Raw genomic sequence first — 8,507 nt, 5'->3', positions numbered from 1 at the left:
GCACAAACAATCTTCACAGAAGCAAACTCTCAGAAATATTTCATCACTTTGAAAAGGATAAAGTGGCTGAAGTTAGTATAACTTTAGAAATATGACAATTCACAAAGACATAAAAAGATATTGATATATTTCATTATATAACCCAAAGAAGAAAGCAAATATTGTTTAGATGATTTTTTTAAAACATAGTCTCTCAGGTACTGGGAAGGTGGCTCAGTGGTAGAGTGCCTGCCTTGCATGCATGAAGCCCTGGGTTTGATTCCTCAGCATGACATAAGCAGAAAAAGATGGAAGTGTGTTCTGGCTCAAGTGGTAGTGCTAGCCCGGAGCTGAGGGATAGCACCTAGGACCCAGAGTTCAAGCCCCATGACCAGAAAAATCAAAATATAAAACAAAACAAAACACAGTCTCTCACTTTTGTGGCCTCAACTCTGTAATACCAATGCTTCAGCCTAGGGCTAAGATTTTAGGTGTGGGTATTTATCAACACTCCTGATTCAGACTCTACTTAATCATTTTTAAAATTAATATTTTGTTCTTAATTTTCCTCTTTGTAAATTCATATGCCCTATAAAAAATGGTTTGGCCATCCCAGTAACCTTCTCAAAGTACCTCATATTGATGACTTTCAAAAAGTTGTATTATATTACTAGGAAAACAATGTTACAAATAAGGAAAACCAATAACAAAATATTAATGATTAAAATAAAACTAAAATAATTATCAGTGTTTTCAGTATTTGAAGGGTACTAACTATTAGATTTTACTATTTTCTCATATTCCTGTACATTTAAAATGGGCTAAGATTATGATATTCAAAAAGAGTTTTTTAGGTTATGAGTAATCTTTAAAGTTACCCACTAAGATTACTATTTATGGCTCATCTAATCATTTGTATATGGTTTATATCATCATTTGTTCCTCGCTAACATATAAAATAAGGAAGCCAGGGGCTGGGAAGGTAGCTCAGTGGTAGAGCGCTTGCCTTGAATGCATGAGGCCCTGGGTTTGATTCCTCAGCACCACATAAGCAAAAAGAAAAAAGCCGGAAGTGGTGCTGTGGCTCAAGTGTTAGAGCACTAGCCTTGAGCTGAAGAGCTGAGGGAGAGTGCCCAGGCCCATAGTTCAGGCCCCGCGGCTGGACCCCCAAAAAATTAAAAAACATAAAATAAAATAAGGAAGCCTTATAGTTTTAACAGAAACTGTGTAGTTAACAAAGTCTTAACTCTTTATTCTGCTCCTTTACACAAAGACTTGGCAACTTCTCATTAGTAATGTTTCTATAAACTCTGAAATATACATACATAGTAGCATATGTCTGTTAACATAAATCTTAAATACTTTATCGAAAAGTTTTATTACCTGCCAAACAGTCCTAGTTTTAGCATATATAAGCAAATTCCCAAAATTAAATATATTTAAAACATTAAAACTTTTAACAAAACTTAACACTTGCTGCAGTGTTCATTATCACAGGTGCCTTGTATAGAATAATTGAATTCCTCCACCTACACATCTCTTGAACAATAAATATCTGGAATTATTTTGTTTTTGACATGTCATTCTTGACTTTATTCTTAAATGTGTGCTTATGTAAGAAGTACATGGCTCTAAAATTTCATGAAAATTGTTTTAAACTTACTTTTTGTTGAATTGTCTAGTTTAAGAAAATCAATTACACTTTATGTATAAAACATGTTCTATGCTCTATTCAGCATCACGTACTCTAACATTGGAACGATACAGAGAAGATTTGAATGGCCCCTGCGCAAGTATGACAGGCAAATTCCTGTACCATTCCATACTTTTACAACAACAGATGCTGGAGGGTATGTGACCACAAGGGAACTGTACTGCACTCTTGGTGGGAGTGTAAACTTGTTCAACCACTTTGGAAAGTAGTATGGAGGTTCCTCAAAAGACTCCACATAGAACTCCCCTATGACACAGCAATCCCACTTTTGGGCATTTACCCAAAAGATCACAAACAAGACGGTACTAAAACTACCAGCACAATTATATTTATTGCAGTATTGTTTAAGATAGCTAAGATATAAGACCAACCCCGATGCCCCTCATCAGATAAATAGATCAAGAAAATGTACTATTTATACCAATGAAATTCTATGCCTCCATAAGAAAGAATGGCATCACCCAATTTGTTAGAAAATGGAAAGACTTGGAAAAAGAAATTGTTAAGTGAAGTAAGCCAAGTCCAAAGAAACGTAGGTCCCAGAGTTTCCCTAATTTTTAATAGCTAATATATGTCTGGGATAAGCAGAAAAGGTCAAAATCTATACACATATGACCAGATAAGATGTTGTTAAGGGAAATCAATCCCCAAATAGGAACACAAGTTTTTTTTTCTTTATTGCTATTGTTCTAACGTACTTATAACAGGCTATGTGATTTTTTTGTTTCTTTATATGTTCCTCCCCCATGCTATAACCCCTGTTTTCACTGTATTTGAATTTGGTGTGCCCACCTCTTGTATATAAGCTCCTGTAATTTGGGGAGGGGAAGAAAAAAAACAAAATGCTTAAATATGGATTCAGGTTGACCCATTGTAACAATGAGATGCACAAGACACTATGTTGAAAACTGAACTTTACAATTTAGGCAGGGGAACGGGGGAGGGGAGTGTACTTGTAGAGGTTGGCGGGAAGGGACGGTAGAGGGAAAATAAAGGAGGAGGTAACAATGCTTGTTAGGAAATGTACTCATTACTTGCTCATGTAAATGTGACCTCTCTGTACAGTATTTTTAAAATAAAAAATATGAAAATGTTCTGAGATGAAAGAGTTTATTTCTTTTATTTTACTCAGATAATATGGTTAACAAAGAAATTAATGCAAAACACTGATATGAAGGCATTTTGAATGAATGTGTGTGTGCACCTGCACGTGTTCTCATGCACTTGCATGTATGTTGGTGTGCTCACAGTTTGAAAAAAGGGCTTAAAAGTCTTGCTAGGCCTTTCCTCTCTAGATTGATGAGCTACTATATGAGCTACATCTCCACTCCTGGCCCTTTGCTAACTCATTGAAATTTTGAAAAATAATCTCATGAATGTATTTTGCCCTGATTGGCTTCCACTGTTATCCACAGATCTCTGGCTCCTGAGTAAATATGCCGAGTAGTTAGGATTACAGTTGTGACCAACCAGCACAAGACTTTCAGAATAATTTTAAAAGTAGAAGAAAGTTTACTTCACGGGGGCCTCTTTTATCATCTCCTACTTTTAAAGCATTTTGGAGTTATTATTTGTGAACTTTTTTCGTTTTTTGGATTCTTAAGAAATTAAGTGATGATATTTAAAGTTTAGTACTTTGTAAAATGGATCCTGGAAAAATGGGACAGAATATATTTGTCTCTCTTATAAGCTCAGCTCTGTGCATGATAACCCAATGTCACCAACACTGTCTGTGTTGAAGACAAAATGTAACAGAAAACAATCACCTTAGGCAATAATTGCTATGGTATTATTTCTTGGGCAATATGAACATTGAATAGAGTGTAAGAGAATGGAGAGATTTTACCTACCTTTTGTGTATTGCTGAAAGACTTTTGGAAACTGACTCATTTCCTTCCTCACAGTTTGTGTTTGGGCCATGCACTTACTGCCTTTACTTACAATTTTTCCCAACACTAAAATGGTAATAACATTAGCATTATAGAAAATGTTATCTTAAGAATTAAGGAAAATAAAACTTGTGAAATACTTAACAAAAACCTCCATGAATGAGTTTTGAGTTTAGCCAGCAGTTTTTTTTAAATACTAAAAAGAATGCAATAAGTATTACAGAAACCATTGCATATAGTGAGCAAACAGAAGTAATGTTACCTATTGATCATGCTCTTTTTCCAAGGAAGCCAGGTGGATTATTTCTCATGCTGTAAATCAAACTTGTTATCTTATGTCTTGATAGTGTAAAAATATCAGGACAAAATAATGAAGGAATGTTGTAGACTGAGGTGAAGTCCATATGAAAATGTTCAAAACTGATAAAACATAAAAGTATCTGAGCATTATATTGTGTTTTACATCATTTAAGTTACATTGCAAAGTTAAGAAAGACCTAGAAGAATGGATTCTCTTTTTGATGTCCTATCATAGGTCCTTGGATGAACTCGTTCCTCATTCTTGTAAAGGCATCATAAGATGAGGGGAAATATATTATTTTTTGTTTGCTTCTGTCCATTTATTCTTCATTTGACATCTGAACTACTTGAGACTGAAAGAAAACAAGGAAATTAGACACGTAGTCTTTGGAAAGAACAATCAATGTGAAATAAATAAAATGCATACAGCCTTGTAAAAGGTCTGACTAAAGTGAGTTATATAGTCTCAAGCATAAACAGAAAATCATTAAGCAATATCATGTTATTTAAAATTGAAAATGTTAGGAGTTGCTTAATATTGTTCCTTTCTAATACCTTGAATTAATTATTGATTTTGTATAGAAAGATTGAAGATGAGATTAACAAGAAACTTGATTAAAAGTGGACAAAAGTTCTGAATCGACATGTTCTCCTTAAAGCCCTGAAAATTTCCAGTGAGTTTACAAAGTTCTTTAATACCACTTCTATGCTGGTTTAATTCTTTTTGAGCAGAAGTCATTAGAGAAATGTAACTCAAAATTACTATGATACTACTTCATAATTATTGTAACTTTTATCAAAAAAATGAAAGGAATCGGGTGTGGTGGTAAAGGCTTTTAATTCCAAGCACTTAGGAGGTTGGATTTAAGTCTAAGGCCAGTCTGGGGTACTGAAGATAATAAAAACCTGCCCTTTATTACCTTTTAACAAAGGTAATAATGCTGAAAGTGTGGAGAAAAGGAAATTTTCTACACTCTTCAACAAAATGCAGGTTAGTATTCTCCTTGTAGAAAGTAATACGCAGCTTTCTAAAGAACTCCAATGTTGAAATATCATCTGCCCCACCAATCATGTGATTATTTCTCTATGAGTAACTCAAATATATCTGCAGTCCATTGTACTTATAATTCACAACAACAGCCAAGATATAAATCGAAGTTCAGTGTTCAACTACAGACTAATAAAGCAACTGTGGTACATGCACAAATACCTTTTTCTGTTTCATTCTTAAAATAGCAAGAGACTTCTCCCATTAGCCACAACTTACAATGAACTGAAAGATGTATTCTAAATGAAGAAAAATATTGTCTTCTGATCCTTGTAAACACACACACACACACACACACACACACACACACACACACACACACATCAACATCAAATATTAAGAGAGAAATTTTTAAAAAGTAAAGCAATGTGGAATTGCTGCATTTAGGTCACAATGTAGAAGATAGTACATATATAGGATGAACCGGTATAGAGTTGTAATTTACAATATGAGGATACAGGGGACAAGACTGGCCTTACATGGTTTCTCTTATTTACAATATCTAGTATATGTCTGAGTCAAGCAGAAAAGGTCAGATAAGGTGGTGTTAGGGAAATAAACCCTAAAATATTTATTCATTTTTTTTCTTTCATGCAATTGTTTCTAACACATTTTTAAAACTATTTATTTGTTGCTTTGTATGTCCCTCTCACACAGTATAACCCCTGCTTTCACTGTATTTGATGTCGGTATAATTTGTGGAGGGGAAGGGGAAAAACAAATCGTTTAAATAGGGATACAGTTGGACCCATTGCAACAATGAAATGTACAAATCGTTATGTCGAAAACGAACTTTACAATTTTGGTGTGGTGGGGAAGCAGGGATGCTTGGGGGGGCGGGGGGAGGATGGGAAGAGATGGAAAAGGGAAATAAAGGAGGAAGCTACAATGCTTGATAAGAAATGTACTCATTTTTTTGCCCATGTAATTGTAACCCCTCTGTACATTATTTTCACAATAAAAAAAAAGGAATGAAGCTAAGTAAGTAGGAGTTGTTCTTCTGAGTAGGGGTTACTCTCCTTTTGTTGTGCTTCCTTCAGTAATGGATAAGATGAACATTATTCTTTAAATATACCTGCCTGTTTGCAGAAATAATAACAAACAATATACCAATAATGTTGCATGCTCAATATAGAACAAAATGTCAAATTAAAATACATGATATTATCCTTGGTGTAAACTAATTATTGCAAATAAAGGAAACCATGGGACCTATGTTTCTTTGTCTAGTTTACTTCACTTAATATGATTTTTTTTTCCAAGATCTTCCATTTCCTTAAAAATGAGGTGGTACCTTTCTTTCTGATGAAAGCATAGTATTGCATGTACATATACCTCTCTGGTGTGTGTGTGTGTGTGTGTGTGTGTGTGTGTGTGTGTGTGTGTGTGTGTGTATGTGTTTGTGTGTGTTTTTCACTTTCTTGATCCATTCATCTATTGAGGGGCATCTGGGTTGATTCCATATCTTAACTAGGGTAAATACTACTGTATTAAAACATAATTGGGCTGGTAGCTTTAGTGTGGCTTTGTTTGTGGTCACTAGGGTAAATGCCCAGAAGTGGGATTACTGGGTAATAGGGGAACATTATTGTGTACATCAAGGATAATATTAATAGTTGAGCAGAATTGCTCAATATCTATGTACATAAGACTCTATAAGGTGATTCAAAGTTAAATCAACAAATGTTGATTTAACGTTTTGTTGTTCCTAATATACTACGTGGTTTGTTTTTACCCTTTTGTGTTTTCCCCACCTATGGTTTATTGCCTGAAGACACTGTATTTTAATCTGATGCCCTGGGTATTGTAAATATGTTGATCTTAACTTGGGAATGGAAAGAGAAAAAACTAAATGGTGAGAGAAAGGTCAAAGGAGTAACCTATGAAACTGTGATACTCACAAGACAATATGCTGGAAATAATCTTGGGGGGGGGCGTTGGCAGGGAAGAGGGAAAAAATTGGAGAAGGGGTAACAAGTTAGAAAAGAAATAAATTCCTTACCTTACTTGTGTAAGTATAACCCCTCTGTACTTTACCTTAACAATAGAATTTAAATAAAAAATAAAATATATGAGTGCAACAATACAGGAGATAGGAGAGGGGGGAAATACTGTAGTATAGTGCAGTAAAACAGCTGTGGAAACCAGAAATTTTACTTTTACATAGGAAGGAATAAACTAGCACACAGATTTTCAGCCTTATGTGTCATTAAAAAGGGAAAACAAAATGCACAATCAGCAAACCAATAGAGATAAAATAGAAAACTAAGCACGTTGAATGGATGACTTGGACCAAGAATAACAAATAACACAAGCTGGTAAGTTTAAAAAATATTACCCATAATTCTATTAAATGTTGTTTATATCACAATTTGTTAGCACTATAATTCAAATCACAGTTTAATAATATATCATTTTTATAATGTTATTTATTTTTGATTTCTTAATATAGAATGTTTGATATATAATTTTAATTTTAGCAGCTACAGAAAAGAAGAAAGTGAAACTAATTTTAATGATATATTTCATGAATTGTAAAATTGAGAAACATTAGAATTTAAAGAAATAATTTATCACTATTGTTTTATTTCTGTGAATTAATGTAATAATTCAAAGTGTATTCTACACTTAACACTCATCTTAACATCAAATAATAAATTATTGCACATTACTCGGTTTTAAGTGGAAGGATTCAGCACTGCGGTAAAATTCACACCACACAATACACGAGGGAATGACCCCTCTCATCTAGTTTAAGTTGTGGAAATTTGATTTCTACATGAATGTTAAATTCCTGTCTAGTTGACATCTATACAAGTATATAGAATTATATGCATAAAGAGTACTTCAGATGATACTTAAAAGTCATATTCATTAATTAAATTTTTATTATTTTGTACCAAATAAATATTTATAGAGAGACTGAATTTCTGAGTAAAGATGGTGTATGTGGGCCAGATTATGCATATTCAGGCTTATTTTATATTCCTGATATTGTTTCTACAGTTAGATTTAATTTTCCATAACTGGGTGAAGTGTATTATATTGGATATATGAAAGTAATTCTTTGTCTTTAATCCTTTGCCAGTTGTCTAATACTAATATAATTTATCCATGTATTAGAAGTAATGGAAATAACAACAGATATAAGCAAGATAAATCAGTCTGAAGTAGAAAAGTATTTTCACCTTTATTTTGATAGCTGGTCCTCTTTTACACTACAGAATATTCTTGGGAAAATGTGCTCCATGCTGGCCACAACTGCAGAATATTATGGTTTGACCTATCATAAGAGAAGGAAGGATGGGGAACCTCCCTTCCAAAAGTCTGCCCCGAGAGATGTGATCTGCTTTATGGTGGTTACTTGAAAATGAACATTTTTCACAGTTAACCTTGAAAAGCCATCTTGATAGACCATTTCTGTAAGTGGATTACTACAAAGTTGTTAATGGCTTTGTAAGATTGCCAGATTGCCTCATTTTGAGACAATTTAACAGGAATTTAGTCACCTGTTCTTTGAATCTTTCAGGGAAAAACCAATTGACCCTAGGCCAGGGAATCATTGGGGCCCAGAGAA

General features: G+C 33.8%; 1 non-coding gene across 1 annotated transcript; it reads left to right on the top strand.

The window, feature by feature from the left end:
• Positions 1-1,702: 1,702 nt before the first annotated feature.
• On the top strand, positions 1,703-1,809 carry LOC122118574. The gene has a single exon (XR_006149408.1). It is a non-coding gene; the product is annotated as a U6 spliceosomal RNA (small nuclear RNA).
• The last annotated feature ends 6,698 nt before the right edge of the window (positions 1,810-8,507 follow it).

The sequence above is a fragment of the Dipodomys spectabilis genome, unplaced genomic scaffold, assembly GCF_019054845.1.
Source record: "Dipodomys spectabilis isolate Male_0828 unplaced genomic scaffold, ASM1905484v1 ptg000155l, whole genome shotgun sequence".
NCBI lineage: Eukaryota > Metazoa > Chordata > Mammalia > Rodentia > Heteromyidae > Dipodomys > Dipodomys spectabilis.
Note: the sequence above shows the minus strand (reverse complement) of the source record. Positions and strands in the feature narration are given on the sequence as shown.